The sequence below is a fragment of the Balearica regulorum genome, chromosome 6, assembly GCF_011004875.1.
Source record: "Balearica regulorum gibbericeps isolate bBalReg1 chromosome 6, bBalReg1.pri, whole genome shotgun sequence".
In the NCBI taxonomy this organism is placed as follows: Eukaryota; Metazoa; Chordata; class Aves; order Gruiformes; family Gruidae; genus Balearica; species Balearica regulorum.
Genome location: NC_046189.1, coordinates 6246802 through 6263920, shown reverse-complemented (window position 1 = coordinate 6263920; position 17119 = coordinate 6246802). Strand labels below are relative to the sequence as shown.

Sequence of the window (17119 nt, the reverse complement as noted above, 5' to 3'; positions counted from 1 at the left end):
CCATATTTACTTCTGGTGGAGTCTGTTACTGGGACACCATATGTCTCTACAGAATTCAGACACAAATTTTTGGTAGTGTTATTTTGGCGGCAGCCTCTCCTCTCTTTATGCCTTTATTTTTCCTGAGTGAAGAGCACCATGCTGTAGTTCTACCTTTTGTAAGTCAGACTGGACTTAGCAGATGTTGGTAGTAGGCCTTTGAACTTCTCTGTCTCAGTCTTAATTCCTGTCTTCCACTATCCCCAGCATTAAACTGGGATGGGGCACAGCCTGCAGCACTCACCTTCTCTGGGCTCTTTGGCCACAGGAGGGAACACTGTAGTTTCCCTCAAGTAATTTCAGGCTAATGCCCCCATGACTGGGGTATAGCAAGGGCATGAAAACATATGACAGTCACTAAGGAGAGCAAAATACAGCTTCACAAAAATATGTTCAGCCAAAAGGCAATTCATTTCTAAACCAGTTTTAATTGTTTTGGAGTGAGCCGCTTCACATGGCATATGTTTTCTGGGAAATGAGCCAGCTCAGTAATGAGAGGTCATCAGAAAATTGGCCCTACACATGTGGATGCAAGGGAATTGAAGGAACGAAACCTTAACAAAGGCGGATACTATCTCAGTAACCTCAAGGGGGTTCAGTTTAGATGCCGTGTAGTTTCCAGGAGCACTGTCAGTTCTGCTGCTGTGACCAGATATTATACTGGTGATTGAACTTTAAAGTGTACCTAAACTAGCTTCTGCTTTGAGACCGTACCCATGGCTGGTGCAATCTAGAGTTGTGCTATTTAGGTCACTGTGGCTGTTTTGTGTTGAGTCAGGTGACAATACACCTCTTTAGGCAAAGATACAGTTCTGACCAGGTAAGCGTAGAGGATTGCAAGTGTGATTTAAGTTAGGTGCAATTGTATTAATAAGGCACAGTTTTATCTTTCTGACATCTGGTGATGCCTTTACCAGATAGGGTATCATCCTTTCATTGGCAGATCCGACCCAGTCCTGTTCCCGTAGTCTTATGGCATCATCCCCAAAGCACACTTAAAACTGAGGAGACCATCTCCCCAAAGGAGGGAGCATGTGTGCTGGATATCCTCCTTCCTTACACAGTTGGGTCCTTATCCAGCAGCAGAGAGAAAACATACCACATCACGGCCAGTCTGATGAAGAGGTAGATGATCATTCTTTTTGTGGGGGGCAAAGCTCTTTCTCAGCAAAATGTCCTAGTCCATGCTCAGAGGGACAGGTTGGAATAAGGAGTGGCTGTCCATTTGTAATAGCTGACTGAGCAAGGTTTTCATTCCTTCCACACCTCTGGTTTGGCCATTGCTTCCTCCAGTCTCCAGGCAACTTTTTCTGATCAGTATGTGGCTGGAGGGTGCCCTTCAGCAGAAGAGCGAGACTTCCAGCAGCAAGAAGGAGGGGCCAGACAAAGCCCCCTGCTACTCCGTTGCTTATTTCCAGTTTCATGTATTTCCCCAATGCCTGCAAAACCCAGAGAAATCTATTTCTTAATGCCTGAGAATAAGAAGCAGCGGAGCACTGGGATTTCTTAGTTTGCATTCAAAATACCATGTCTTCTAATCATCTCAGAGCAACAGACATGAAAGCTCCTTCCAGAGAGATGTCACAAAAGGTCACACGTTTTCCTTTGAATGATGAGCAGTGCTGTTAAAGGAGCTTAAGATAAACTTCAGGCCTATGGCCCACATGATCTGTTTATTGCACGCAGAGACTGCAGCCCTTAGCTAAGCGGGAGTGGTGATTCTGTTCTTAGAGCTCAGATTGAAACTCAGAAAATCTTGCATCCCCTTCCCTGATGTGCTATAGAGCCTGTGCATGTTTTCAGGCAAGGCATTTTATCTTCGTTGGCCTCAATTCATAATCTTTAAAAAAAATAAAAATGGGCACAATACAACACAGTTCTTAAAACTATTTTCCTTGCAAATGAATCCACAGATAATCCACAAAAGTCAGAGGGAGGGAGCAGGCGATAGAGCGACACCTGAGGAGCAGGAGACAGGTTATGGAATTCCAAAGGCAGATAACTTTCCTGTTTTATAACTTATATATGAACATAGTCTGCACTGATGCTGAATTACAAGTTGTTTGTTTATTATAGAGAGCCTCTGTGTCATAAATACAAGTACGTAGTAATAACTGGGGTTTCCTTTTCTATTTTCTGTTTGTCTATATTGGGCTATAAACCCTTCAATGACCAACACCTTTTCCCAGTGTGTGCGCTGTCTACTGTAGTGGGTCCTACTCTCAGCCAAAGCCTGCATGTGTTAAGGATGTACTTAGCACGTAGGTATAAACTAGAAATAAGTAGGATCGGATCCTACAAGGTTGTTGGTACTTGCTCGGATGATTAGAGCTGAGGGAACCATAGGATACAGAGCTCAATGGCAGTCTGTTGAAAAAATGAAGTCTTTCAGGTCCTGTGGTTGAAAGGAAAATCTTTTTCTCAGAGTTCAGGCCCCTTACTCCTTGGTCCTGATCTGCAAGACGACAGCTAGAAAAGCTTGAGCTGGCTTAGTTCCACCTGAGGGAGCTCCATAAGCTGCAGTGCGGGGCTGACTCCGTAAGTGAGATGGGGCTCATCCTGAGCTCAGGAGGCACAGGGCTGTACGAACTGACTCCGGCAGCTGCTCTCCAACAGTGTGTGGCTCTGTGCTCCTGACAAAGGGAACCTGTGGCTATAATGTCTGGCAGCACTGAGAGGTGTCTGACTAATCACGTTGCTGGGAATCTGGTGGTATCCTCCGCGTGTACAGAAAAAGCCACCTCTTTTAGCTCTGGGAGCATGTGCCAGGGCTTTCTGCCTTTGCACAGCCACCATGGAAGTTTGCTGTTCCTCTTGGCTAAGGAGGCTTTGCTCTATGACTCACCTTGCTTATCCTTTTCTAGCACAGAAGTTTGTCCTCAGCAGAGCTCATTGCCTGACATGCTCAACCAGGAGCCATCCCTGAATGTTGGACCAAGGACTGCAAGTGTTGCATGTGATGGGCAGAACGTGATTGTAGAGGTGAAAGTAAGACCGTTACTTATGGCATCATGTTATATCTCTAAGTAGTATGGTTCATCTTCTTTTACGTAAATCTAGTATCTCTTTACATTTATGGAAATAGTTTTTGAGCTATAGAGTGGTTTTTTAAATTGTAATATCCTCCAAATAGAAATCCTCATCAATGCAGAAATTGAGATTCTCCTTACTGTGTTTTTTGTTGCTGTACACGAGTGGTTTTAAACAGAAAATGGGATTTCTATTGTTCCGTAATGTTGTCTCCAGATCTGTGAATCCATTTTCAAATGTGTAAATTGAAAGTGGATCAGGAATGTAAAGTACCTGCCAGGTGGGCAGAAGTGCGGGTCTCTATATAACTGAGTTTTCTTTAGGACTTCCCATACTATGTGTGACTCGTTTAGCATGAGGCCTAAATTGTGCTAAAGTACCTGAAATTCTCTGTCACAGAAGGCTGCAGCCCTTGTGGTCAAATGGGTCGGTAACCTTTGGTTTTCAGTCACTTTAATCTTTATCAAGGTATTTCTGTAACACAGCATAGTGTTGTAAGGAAGCTATCACGCACTTCTGAGTAATGAGCTTCTGTTTTGAAAGTTTCCAAAGTTTTACATGCTAGCTCTGAAAAAAGGGCAAGTTAGCCAAGTAAATTAGGTAACAAAATACTTGTTTTTAAAATTGTTCCAACAAGTGTTTGGTGTTAATGGCTTTGCTATGACCCATAAAGTCTGAAATCTTAAGGTCAAAACACTATTTTTGACTCGTTCTGTCTTCATAAAAGGCATTGCAATCAGTGTTGTCTTTTGTTGGAGAAAGCGTGGTGCTGTGAATAACCAGTGCAGCCTGGTACTTCTGTGGTCTCCGGCAAGTGAAGTACAGCTTTCAGCCCATAAATCATTTCCTGAGATTGGTCAGCTTAGAAAAAAGCATTTTGTTATTTTAATGCATTTTGATACGATCAGAAGCATGTGGTGCTGAGAGAGAATAATAATTTTCTTCACAGGGATTTAGTTTCAAGAGGGTAGAAATCTGTATTTGCCCTGCTTTTCTTGTTGGCTTGCCACTTGCTAAGTGTTTTCAGATGCACCATACAGTTCTTTTTGAGGGAGGAAATAAGGCATTTAATGCTTTCTACTATATTGCACCGTGGTTTCTCATCTCCTTAGCACTGCCTGCTTGCTTAATCATAAGCCAATTAAAGTATAATAATGGAACACACTATTGAACTGCTCGTAAATAAAGGGAATTATCAGAGAAAGGGTGATAGAAAATAGTGAGGAGGAACTGTTAGCATTTTGGCCAGCAGTATGGTCTGTGCCTCCTGCAGTGCTGGCTATTGAGGCTCATGGTAAGTTTGTCTCATTTTGTCCAGTCAGTGGCACCAGGATTTTCAGAGGAGGGAAGGGGATATACTGTGGGGATTTGAGACAGCACCAGGACCCTTTGAACTTCATCTGGTTTCTATTTCAGTGCTTCGTCTTGCACTAGTCTCATGTCACAATGCTGTCAGCTGTTAATTAGTTCTCTGTTGGGCAATGTTGATATCAAACAGGATCTGAGGCAGGTCTCGCTGAATCCACGTGGTAGAGACCCCTGCCTGCCCTGGGGCGGCTGCAGGTGAAGCCTGTGGTGAGGTGCAGAGCTTCACCCTGGAAGCCACAACAGATCAGTGCTCACCAGTCCATCTCTTAAACTTATTGCTGGAACCAAGGCCTTTCACATTAACCTGATCTCAGCTGATGCTCAAAACCTCCATAATTTGCAAAAAGTTGCCTGTGGATTTGCAGATTCTTGGTCTTAAAAGCCAAATCCTATGTTAGGTTAGCAGTGAGGTGGTGGGCAGTAACAGGCAGTGATGATTACGGTCTGGTGATTCCTCTGTGTGACCCACAGTGGCCAGGAAGCACAGACTTCAGCACCAAGTATCGATCACTTGAGCTTTGTGAAGCAGTAAATGATGACAAATCTGCAGCTAGAGGCGGTCGCTGTCACAGGCTCATCTTAGCTGAGCAGATGGCTGTAAAAGAGGAGGTGGTACTGATTTCTATAGGATTTCTAGACCCTGAGCCACAGGAAGTCTGCCCAAAATGCAGGATCTTCAACACAGCTTCTGCCTTCTAACAAGAAGTAGTTACAAGTTAGCATTATTTTTTAATTATGTGAAGAAAAAAGGTGCAGCAGTTCCTGTGAAACCATAGTACAGTGATCTCCCACTTCTGGCAGCTTCTAGTTATTTTAAACTTTGTGAAAGATGTAGGGTATTTTATTAAACAAAATTATCTGAAATGAATGCTCCAAAAGGAGAACACTCCTGTTTTTACTAAATCACTAAACTTTAATAAGGACACACAAGTGTGTATTCTTTATGGGTATGCTGGCCTCAGCTTTACCTTAGCTGGCCATCTCGATCCTTATTTCTTAATAACATACAGTCTGCTGAATTTGGCTTTTATGACTTATAGTTTAAGCTATTGAATACAGCACATTTGGTTTCACAGGAGCTACATAATTTTCAAATAAACAAGTGCTTTGAAGTATATGAGAGAGTCCTCACAGCAAACTCTTCTCCCAGATGAAAGCAGGTCAGTTTTTCCTGTCTTGTCTTTGGGCAAAGTAACAAGGGACTTGTTTCCCAGACTTAGGTTTGGGGTTGATGTTGAAGCTAGGAAGTTGAGCTAAATGAAGTTTTTCTAATCAAACCTTTTTTTTTTTTTTTAGCAGAAAAAAAACAGTGCATAAAATGAATAGCTCAAATTTCTGAAGGAAAACTGAACTCAAAAATCCCTAAGTAAAACACAGTTGAAACATTTCAGTTGACCTACTCTGAAATATGCAGTGATGAGATTTTTTTTTTTTGATGCCGTTCAGCTTGGATTGAGAAAACATTTCAAAAACCTTGTGGGACCTGGCAAGGTGATCGCTGCCAGGTCTGGGCATCGGTAAGTAGTGCTGATCTACCCTGGAGAATTCCCACCTGGTTCAGTGCAGCTCAGTAAGGAAACGCTAACTCAGATTTCAAAAGCAGCGTAACTGCTTTGCCTGGCACCTCAGCCCAGCTGAAAATCCTCTTTCTTCAGCAAGGCTGATGCACTCATGTTGTGGGGTGCTGGCTCAGCCTGGGCTTCTGCTGGAGCTGAGAAGGTCCCCATAGTGTGGGGGGACCACACCAATATTTGCCCATTTACCAGCACGTGGAGAAGGCCAGTCTGCAGTTTCTTTAGAAGCAAAAGAATCAGCAATTTAAAATAAAAAAATGAGAGAGAGGAGGGAAAAAAGTTGATTAATCGAGTGGGTAGCAGCAAGACTTGTGTCATTAGCTTTATTTATGGGCACAGTGTTTCGTTCCAGCCCTGCTGCCCACATCCTGAGCAGAAAGAACCCTGAAAATGAAGTAGGATTTCTTGCAACAGCAGACAGGCAGAGTGGATTAATGACAGGATGCACTTCCAAGTGCCCACAAACCCCAAACACAGCTGGGAACTGTGATCGCCACTCCCAGCTGAGAGGCTGGCCCTTTGTGCCCGCTTGGTATAGAGATGGTAACGTTGATGCTGGTTAGCATTGGGCCTGGCTGGGCACTTGGGTGAGTGGCAGGAGGCTGTGTGGGACTGCATCCCCCAGGACTGTGGAGGATAAATGAGCTGGGGAGTGGGTGTTCATGGGCCCCGGGGGAATGGAGGAGTCAGAGGTTTCTGCTGTGAGTTGGGCTCCAGACTTTCTACTAATTGCATAATGGAGGGTGACAGACTTGCTGAGTATAACGGTCTAAACTCTGTGACTAGAAATTGTTTACATGTCCGTTTTGGAGAGAAGATGTGAAGCTGGCCTTGACAGCCTCTCAGGAAGCACCCACACTCTGTTTTGGAGCCTGCACTCCAGCTCAAAATCCTGTTTTGTGACAGCCCTCTGCCTAGTCCATTCAGTATATTTACAGATTTCTTACCTGCATACAGTGAAATGGCTATGCCTGAATTCTTATCAGCTGAACCCACCTGTACCCTACTGCAAACAGGCAAGGCCTTTCAATATTTTGCCAATATTTTCTTAATTTCTTTATTAGATACAAAAGTAAGAGCTTTTGGTTTTAGGGAATTCAGGGACGGAGACTTTTAGGGACTGGAGAACTATTGTTCTTCAGTCTCTTTGGACAATTTTCCTACTGTCACACCTCTGGGGACCATTCAGCTGTCGCACTTGTGGGATCCGTGTCTCATAAGCATCACTGATCTTCTAATGAAATTGGCATTTCTTACCAAATGCCTGATGTTAGGCAAATGACATTTGAGTTTGCTGCTCTTAAGAGTTTAGCAAGGAGGAGGTAAAAGACAGGTGGGCAGTGGAATGTGGGGAACACAGGAGAAAGGGGCGAGGCTGGATGTGGATGTGCTGGTTCCAACCACCCTGTGTTCTGGGGCTGAATATGCAACTGCTGGCGAGTCCTGTTTCGCAGTGGAAACTTCTCTTCCTGGCTGGTCATGGGATCATATTCTCTCTGGCATTGAACATTGCTCATTTACTTAAGTCATCAGCAGGTTACTAGTTTTTCCACAAAGCAGCAACCAGATGCATGTTAAGAGGAATTTTATGGCAGGTGCGGTTGCTTCAGCAGTCCCTGGCCTGGGAAGGACAGTCCACTCTCATGAGCATTGATGTTGGTCAAGAGAAAATAAAGTGATGCTGTGTTTCAGATTTGGGGATAGATGTCTCGGTGAAAAGGAGATGATTTTTTTTTTCAAAGACTGTTACTTCTTATAGAAAAACTTCTATGCTTCTTACTGAATTATAGGAAGTCATGCATATGCGCAAGTCTTTGTCTCCTTCCACTACAAGTGGCTTCATGGTGGGTACAGTCCCTAGTGGTTGTGTCTGGCAGTTTGTGCAGTGGTCCTCCCATGACTGACAGACAAAACCTGGCAGCATTTACTGTAATGACTTCAGATGTTCCTCACACACAATGTCTCCATCCCTCTGGCTACCAGGCAGGGCACTTCCTGCAGCAGAGTTAAGCAGTTGGCCTGGGACAACTGTGACTTAACCAGGACAGCTGCCTTGGTTAGACTGTGTCTATCCAGAGCAGGGGGATGGTGGTGATTCTGTCCTCAAGGGTTGCTGTCAGCCCCTGTCCTCTCTTAAGTCACCTCTCTCTGTGCATTCTCACTGCAGACCCCGGTGAGGTCTCAGTCATGGTTTCTGGTTCCTCTGGTGATATCTACCCTGGCACAAAAGGGAGGTTGGCACTCACCAGGGTTGAAGTCCAGTCTGTGGATGTCTTTTTGTGAAAGCATCTGGCACCTAACGGGCTTCCCCAGAACCTCTGAAGCTGAACGAGGAAGTTGTTTGCTGGGCTGTCCCGCTTAGCAGCTTCCAGGCTGGTGTGATGTGTCCTAATTAGACTGATAACAATTTGTAGACGCTGTCCATGGGGTGCCTGGCTGGGATGTGCAGGAGGTGGCGGCGAACGTTTCTTGTGACTCCTGAGGTGCAGACATTCAGGCGAGAAATGACGGCGAGGATGTCCAGAAGAGCCCCAGCGAAGCAAGCAAAAAGCTTCCAGTTCTCTACTACCGGAAGACTTTGCTTTACTTAATTCCCCTTCACCCTCTGACAGGTGACTTGGGCATTCCAGATTGCTAATGGAGATAAGCAGTTTAGAGGTGATTTAGAACATAAAAGATTTAAAGCCTCTGGGAGCTTTTGCACTGCAGTTGTATGGTGCATGGGAAGTGTTTGTATTACTGGGATGCATGTGAAATGGGTCTGTCAATACGATCACAAAGCAAAGTGATGCGGTTCCTTCCAAAATAGTGCCAGTAAAACTTCCAGAATGCACCCTGTGATGTGATCAGCACTGCCACACTGCTGCTTGGCTGGGATGCTCTAAACTGGGGAAAAGGAAGAAGCAGAAATCCAAAGTATGGTACTAAAATTTCTGCAAAAAAAGGCTGGGAATGCCTGCTAACCTGTAGTACACCCGCTGTCACGTTTGTTCCCAGGTGGAGGTCTTCAGGCAATGTTTTTATGCCATTTGTGTTTATCTTGGGCATCTCTGGTGGCACATATGCCACAACATTGGAGCTGTGCCTTCGAGGATGTGTTCTAGCCAATGTCTTGTGTCCCTTCCTTATTTAATCTGGTGCTTTGGGCCTTATTATCTCAAATATATCCATCTCAGTGCAAAGCCGCAGCTTAAACTCAGTTACCATGGGTACCACACAATTTGCACAGCCTGCTCTCCACTCCTTAAAGTTAACTTCAGAGCATTTAAAATTAGAGATAACATACAGCCAGCTGATTACAGGAACCTGTGGACTAGCTGTAGGCTAACATGACTTCCCCATACAGCCCCAGAGCAGCCCTGAATCCTGAACCGTTGCTCTTCTGGCATCATGTAGTTTGTGTTAACAGGCACACTGGGAAAAGGCTGCACTTGGTTACTACAGGAGTACGGAGTTACACACTGTGTTACGTTGGGGCAATGCTGAGAATATATATTCGACTGTATTATTAGAGGCAGGAGCTAAGACACCTTGGGTTTCTCCCTGTCTCAGGCAGTAACCTACCCTGCTACCCACAGGAAATCTCTCAGTCTACAAACCTGTAAAATGAGATTTTATTACTTTTTCATCAGAATCATCTTCTGAAGTTTAATTGACACAATGTATAATATCACACTGACAACAAAAGTAAACCCAACCCAAGCCAAAAAGTAGTGACATGACTTTGCATTTCCACCACACCTCTAAAATACTGTTGACTCTTGAGTATAGGATGTATTGAGGAAATTTTCTGCCTGCCTAGTATATCACAGGAAAATCTGCAGGATGAACAGAACTGGTATGTTAGAAAAGGATCCTCAAGCAAGAGGATCTCATTGCGATGCTTTGTCCCAGTTCCTCAGGCCCTCTTCTTCCCTCCTCTCCTCCCTCCCTGTTTCCTCCCCCTGAATTACCATGATGTCTGAGGGAAAGACTCCTGTACTGTTGGTTTGCAACAGCTTGGCTGTCGAGGCTTTTGTAAGGAGATGAAAGGCAATGGCTGACTTTTTCTGTTGATGGTGTCTGTCACTCATGACTGAGACAGAAAGCCCTCTGCAATCTTGGCACATCCTGGCTTTATTCGCTGCAAGAGCTCTGCTTGGGAACAGTCCCATTTCAACACACGCTTTTGGTTTTGCATCCATAAGCTTACTGAAGGCTATAGCTTGTTTCAGAAAGTGCTGATAGTCCAAAGACAGATTAAATGTAGTGTTTAATAAGATGCATGTAGTATGGTACCCTTATTCTGAAGTAGGTTATTTTATTTTCCTGTTCATAAAAAAAAAAAATCAAACCGCAATCACTTCCTACAAACATTATTAGCGTTTGGCAAGGTCTTGGCCCCAAGAGATAGAGGAGATGTAATGTCCCAAATGGAAAAGTCTCCAGTTTCCAATGGGAGCTCTGTGTGTGTGGTGCTAGACCAAAGTGTGGAAACATGTCTTTTGGTGTGTGACATTGAGGTGAGGGCAGTGTCCCCCTAACAGGTGAAAGATTTCTCAGTCCTAGATCTTAAATAAACACTTTATCTTGGCTACTGACATGCAGGGTGGCTGGTTTCTGTTTCACTAAATGACTGTAGCAGGCAATCCTTGTCCAGAAAGGAGTCTCTAGTGAGCTTTTCCTTTCCAGCATGTGAAGGCTTAGCTTGTGTCCGTACAATGGTTTAATGGGTGTCTGAAATAGCTGAGGCTTCTTCAACCAAATGGCAAAAACTGTGGTACATTTGCTATGGCAGTATCTCTCAGTGTTAGCAGCGAGAGTCTGATAACGGCCCTTTTCCTGAGGCCAGATTCTTCTGTGGAGGAAGCCAGAGCTGCGGCTGAAGGTGGTGTCTGGAGGAACTCAAAGTGACCTGAGCTCTTTCTGCTTTGCTGATGAACTGAGAAAAAAATAGGCCAGCAATTCATTTTACAAGTCTCTTAAGCTATCATAAGAATTTATAGGAACTCATTATACAATAAATTGTAGATATAAAATAGCAGGTGGCACATCTTTCAAGCAGTATGCATTAAAATTCATCTTGACAAGACCAGGAAAACAGCCCCCAGACCTATCTTCACTGAGCAACTACAAAGGAAGTAAGTTGTAGTTAAGAGAAATGGAGTGTTGATGACAGCTCTATACCAGTAAACAGGGCAAAACGCCTCAAATGCCTCAGCAGTAATTGTCATCAGAACAGTTTCTTTCCCTGCTAGTTATAAAATCAGATACACTATTAGAGACAGCATTTGTAAAACCCAGACACTGTATATTTTCATCAACTGTAGCAATTGTCTCTGTCTCCGAGGTTCCTGAAACATAAACCCCCTTGGGGTCCTAGCTGGGCTGCTGTATGCAAGCTGTGAAAATATTGATGTACTCATTTTATCCTTTGCTTTCCTTGTCCTTCTCTGTTTCCTTTCTTTATTCCTTACTTACTGGCAGTCACTAATGTAGCCAAGTTACTTCTGCGCCAAGAGGGTGAGGAAACTCTTTCCTCCGAAGACAACTATGCTGACACTGCTAACCTTGATTTCCATAAATGATTGAACAGTGTCTCCTGTCTGCAGCATATTTCAGGCTCCAGTTACCCAAGATTCTTGGATGCTGAGAGAGCTTTTAATCTCCCCCATCTCTTCCTCACAGTCATAACCAAGCCTGACTCTGACTCTACCTTCACGGCTGTGAGTTGCTCAGACTAGCAGTTACAGCCCCAAGATGCTTCTCCCCACGAGTAGACTTTTCTCAAGTTGAAGGGTTTTTTAAATTTCTTTTAACCTGCTGAAAAATTTGATGTGGATATTACAGTGAAAAGGAAATTTCTGTAGTCACTGAACAAGCAGCGCTACTTAAGCGGGTTGGCAGTAATCCAGTCATTTGTAATACAGAAGCAATTTAATAGCTTTAAAATAAATAAATTTGTGATGGCAAGATCAGCATTGCTTGTTTTTTGCAGCATTAAAACTTTTTCTAGATCAGCTGGATCAAAAGGGAATACTTCCTAACAGTGCTGCTAAGCCAGCTGTCAGAGGTAGACGTGTTCTAGGAGTGAGAGTACTGAGTTATCTTGCTGCTTAACGCCCATTCATACTGATGGTGAAAATTTGGTATGGGTTTTTCTTGGTCAGGGTGGCACTGGACTCTTGATTCTCCAGTTGAGGCACCATCCTACTGCAGTCCTTTCTGAATTTCTAGGCCACATCTCCAGCCAGGGTAAGCCACTGACTTCTGCTGATTGTCAGCAGTTTACACCAGCATAACCTGGACTCTGGATCACCTCCTTTAGCTGCAGTGCTTTAAAGGCATTCGCTATCCACATCAGCACCAGCTGAAATTCGGATATATTTGACCTTCATTCCCTAGCACTTTGGAAACTGAATAATAAATGTGTAGTGAATTCTGCCCTCCAGATATCAGATTATTTTTCTTTGCATCCCTTTGAAAGATGTTTGTTATCTTATTTTAAGCCTCTGCTGCCAAGGGGAAAGCATGAGGGGGGTGGGAAATAGAAAGAAGGAGAAGAGTGTACTCTAAAAGGAAAAAGCTATGTAGAAAGCTTTGGTGCTAATGGATCGGATCCATTTGCAGCCTTAGTGTTTGCAGACTAACGTGTATAATGCATTGTTGGGCAAAACACTAAATGCTTAAAAGTAATTTGTGGTTAATTTAGGTTTTTATCATTGCTTGCGTGCTGCTCTGGGGGAATATGTAGCAAAAGACAAGCTCCCAGACTGAAGAGTTTATGGTCTTAAATGTGCAATTCTGCAGGCGGCTCGGTGAAGCAAAGAGATCTCTGCAAGGCCGAGTCAGGGCCTCGGGTGGATGGCCTGACCCCTCAGGATGAGAGCACAGCTCCTTTCTTAGGGGAAGAAGTGGAACAGCTTAGGAAGAGTATGCGCTTTCTGTCCTTATCATTTTCATCACAGATAACTAAACAGGTGCATGGTTTGGTAGGAGTCTTTGAAAGACCCCCCAAAATTAAAGAAAGAGAAATGGCTCCTGTAAGAGATACATTATTTTTTTTTTCTATTGAATAAAATGTATAAATCTATCAAGCCAGTTGTCTTTGAAAGTTTAATAAAAGGAGAAGCCAGGAGTGGGTGCACATTAATGAAGAATAGTTACAAATACCGTGTGCATGGAAGAGAGCCTTAGTCCTCTGTTGTGCCTGTGTATGTATATGCAACTTGGTTTTTTCCTATCAATTTTATAGGTAGATGTCAAAGTGCTTAACAAAAAGAAGGAAATGCAATCCCTAATGTATACAACAGGGGAAGTAAGATGCAGTCGGTGATGTGCTCTACCCACAGGCAAATGGCAGAGCCAGAGTAAATGGGTATCCCTATCTATTTTATGCTAGTTTGGAGTGCATCCAGCCTAGAGCTGTCTGGACTTGTGTTAGTCTGCATCAACAGAAAATCTGTACAATGTACTTAAGTGCATTTAGCATGCACTTTCACTTACCAGACTGTATCTGTGAACAAGACTTAAGCAAGGTTTCTTCACTGTGATAAGCTTGCATGATCTGATAAAGGCTTCCATATCCAAGACTGAAGGGTCTCCTAATGGCAGCTTCCATTAGGAGTGAAAAATAACTCATCTGTTTTGTGCCCTGTCCCTCGGGAAGGGTGACACTTAGGGCAGCCAAGACGCCATCCCCTCCGGTTCTGGCTCCAGGGCATCGACAAGCCAGCATGTCCCTTCATCAAAGCACGAAGCTTTTCTAAAGACTCTGCCAATTTCAATGAATTCCTTATTGGGACAGGTTCTTCAGGGATTTCTGTCTGAAGCAAGAGGGTCAGGGAGAAAACAAAAAAAAAACCCTTCCTAACACATTCTGTGCTGTGATTATTAGAAGATGCTTATAGGAAGTGGAAAATCCCATTCATACCTGTGGTGCCGGGTACTGACCAGGCACTTAATGTTTAGCTTGTTCCTTTCTAAATAACTGCCCTGAATGTGTAGCTGTTGGCTCCTCTGTGTGGGTGGGGGTCTCTCCTGTTTTCTAGGAGAAGAATCTGTGTGAAACATCTCATTTTCTTCCTCATCAGCAAGAGGTGGAAATGCTGATTACAGCCTATCCCCAGCAAATTCCTGGGGTAGCAAAAGTGCTGCCCGCTTCTGGCATCTTGTACTTCGATTGTCTGGTATTTTTGGTATTCTGCTGCTGGCTAAAATCACATTTATTGTGATAAACCACCTTTAGCAGAGAGGTGATTGAGGGTTTCAGTTCAGACTACTCAATGCTGCTGTAGTAGACAATGTGAAAGTACTAACTTAATCTTTTTTTTTTTATTTATTTTAAATTCATTAAAAATTCCATCTGGTCATCTGGGATTTGTTGTAGGTGTGTCCCTCCTTCTGTTAATGTCCCTGTTGAATGCCTCTGTCTTCTGCATTTACCTCTCAAGAGACATGCATCCACCTCCTCTGATTCTGACTACGTGGCATTATTTTGCATCGGTGACACATCAGAGGGCTGTTGGGACGCTGAGTGCTGAACACTCAGCTGTCGAGAACATCGATCTTTCTGCTGAGCCAGAGCAAATTTAATTAGCTTATTTTAACATTCCTCTTCATCCTGCGGGTGGATAGAATTGATGCTGGCTGGAGCCTCATTTCCACATAGCTCGTTTAGGGTAACTATTGCGTGTAAGTGAATGCTACACTCTGCTGACAGTCTCCGCAGTAAGGTGGAGTGATCACTTCCATTTATTTGCTGTCAGAACTGTCTGAAACCTTCCCCTTTCAAGGCAGCAAAATCTTTCAGTTCTTGCTGGGTGTTAACTGGGCAAACTGGTGAAAAGCTGTAGTTAGCACCACCCCATGCCAGTGACATTGTGCAGGTAAGGAGACTAACTCAGTGTTGAAGAATGAGAGTCCAGGCTTGGAAATAGGAGAAGCTTGAGCTGTTCTCCAGCTTAAGGCTTGTCCCCTTTGTACGTATGCACTGTGATTCTCTTTAATTGCATACTTGCATCTTGGTTTGATTTACTGTTACCTTAATACTGTCCTTCTTTTTAACTAGGTTTAAGTCACGTATTTCTCACTAATGTAGTTCTTGGAAATGCCTGGCCCATTCTTGCTAAAGCATTAAAACAAAGACCTCCCAAACCAGAGATTTAGCTTGAGTCAGGTATCATATATAGGAAATTAACTTCTGAACAACTAAAATCACAAAGTTACAAGCATCTGAGAGGCAAGGAACTGGGCAACCTTAAATGTAGGTGATAGTGCTGGCTGTCCCCATAATACTTAGGGGATACTCAGACACACGTGGCAAGGAGATCCCTTTCTCCCTGTTTGCAGTTGCTGCATTGTCCATCTGCTGCTCACATCTGTAATGTTTTCCCACTGTGCTCTGATCAAATAAGGAGAGAGAGTGTGTAGCAGGACATGCAGAGGAGGTTATTTCAACAGGCTAACTACATTTAGTGTCCAAGCATTTCTCACGGAGTAAAGAGGGTCACAAAAGGGGTAGTAACATCTGTGTTGACCTTCAGTATTTATCTCAGATAAACTGGTGAAACCTTAAGACACTCTGCTATACAAGTGAGGCCAGAAAAACAGTTTTAAGAAGTAATTGGAGTAGTTCCCTGCATTGGTATCTTCAGCTGCTCTGAAGTGTCATACTGGGAAGTCAGTGGGGGGCTCTTGCTCTTCTTCCTCTCTGGGCATCTTTGTAAACGCTTTCCTTGTTCCTGCTTGAGATCCTTCCACAGCAGAGATGGTGCATGTAGCAGCCCTGCCAGATCTCCCTGTGGATGAGCATCTTATAGTCCTTACAGTGTTGAGTTTATTCTAAATTCACTGAATAGAGACTAAATAGAGTGTGTATTTCTCTCTATTTCTTCATAGGAACAGTGAGTTTCCCTTGTTTAACAACCAGACGCAGCATCTTATCATCTACTTAAACAGGTATGACCTTTTTACTTGTTAGCATAGTTGCACAAGGAGGCTGCTTCAACAGGTCAAGAAGGCTTGAGAAAAGAGGAAAAAAAACAAACTAAACAACTCCTTTAGCTCCTGGAACACTTTATTTTTCTGGGGTTAGTTCCCGCTTCTGTAATTCTTCTTGTTTTTTATTTTAAAAGCCTCCTGTGTCTGATGGGAGCCACCTTACCCATTGTCAAAGCAGCTGTCATCTTCCTTTTGGCTTAGCAAGTACCTGCTTACAACTCTGGGTGGCAAGGGCCTAAGATGACGTTGATACGAAGGCAAAGCATATGAGAGAGGTGATGGTATTGCTGCACACTGCTCTGGTTTGTCATGGCCTTCTGCTGCAGCGAGTTGTACCACAAAAAACAGGAGAACAGTTTGGCAGAGTATGGGCAAGCATAATACTGCCTCATCTCCGGAATCAAAAATGATTGGGTTAGATCAAAGAACCACACTTTTCCTCCTCTTTGGGAAAGAGAAAACTTTCAAGAGATCTGAAAACAAGCATTAGAGAGAGCCTGCGCTGCCTCTGTCATGTGGATGAGGAGATACTTGTATTGCGAATATTTCCTTAAACAAATGTATTCATTTCAGTTTAATTTACAAGTGAGCATAGTCTCTGTTCTCACAAGCATCAGTTTGAAATGCTAAAGGCATAGTACTGAACTTCAGGGAATGGGTTTCAATCGAAAGACTTGCTATGAAGCATAAAGATGAAATGCAGGAGGGCAGGGTAAGGTGGCAAAGTGCCCAAGTTTCTGCTGTTGTGACTTCACTTGGGCAGGGCAGGGTGAAATACTGCCATTCTTTTGGGGTGAAGTCTTGTGTTCGCTCTGGCCTTACAACACAAGCTAAACAACAAGGTTTCAGTGAGCTCAGGCGATGCCTGTGGATGCTCATGGAGGGTGAGATGTAAGGCATACTGGGATGGTGGTCCCCTTCCCAGGATCTCCTCTCAGCTTAGCGACTGGAGAAGGTTTAAGCTCTGCATCCTTTGAGGACTAGCACAAACACACACACAAAAGTTTTATTCATCTTGTAAAAATTACCTCCTCTGCATCGCTGTTAGTAAAAGGTGCTGTATTATGCCAGTTTAAAACATGTTCCTTCTGTGAGATTAGAATTAAGTGGGGGGAAAAAGCAACTAA

The 17119-nt window shown here is 43.7% G+C and overlaps 1 protein-coding gene across 50 annotated transcripts in view; it reads left to right on the top strand.

The window, feature by feature from the left end:
- MAP2 (microtubule associated protein 2) overlaps window positions 1–17119 on the top strand; it is a 228360-nt gene that overhangs the window by 110999 nt on the left and 100242 nt on the right. For 8 of the 50 annotated variants that reach the window (XM_075756067.1, XM_075756099.1, XM_075756097.1 and 5 more), the window contains one exon: window positions 15891–15950. The exons of the other annotated variants lie outside the window; for them this stretch is intronic. The gene's annotated coding sequence lies outside the window, so the exon portion shown is untranslated. The remainder of the gene's footprint in view (window positions 1–15890; window positions 15951–17119) is intronic. 50 annotated transcript variants of the gene reach the window in all.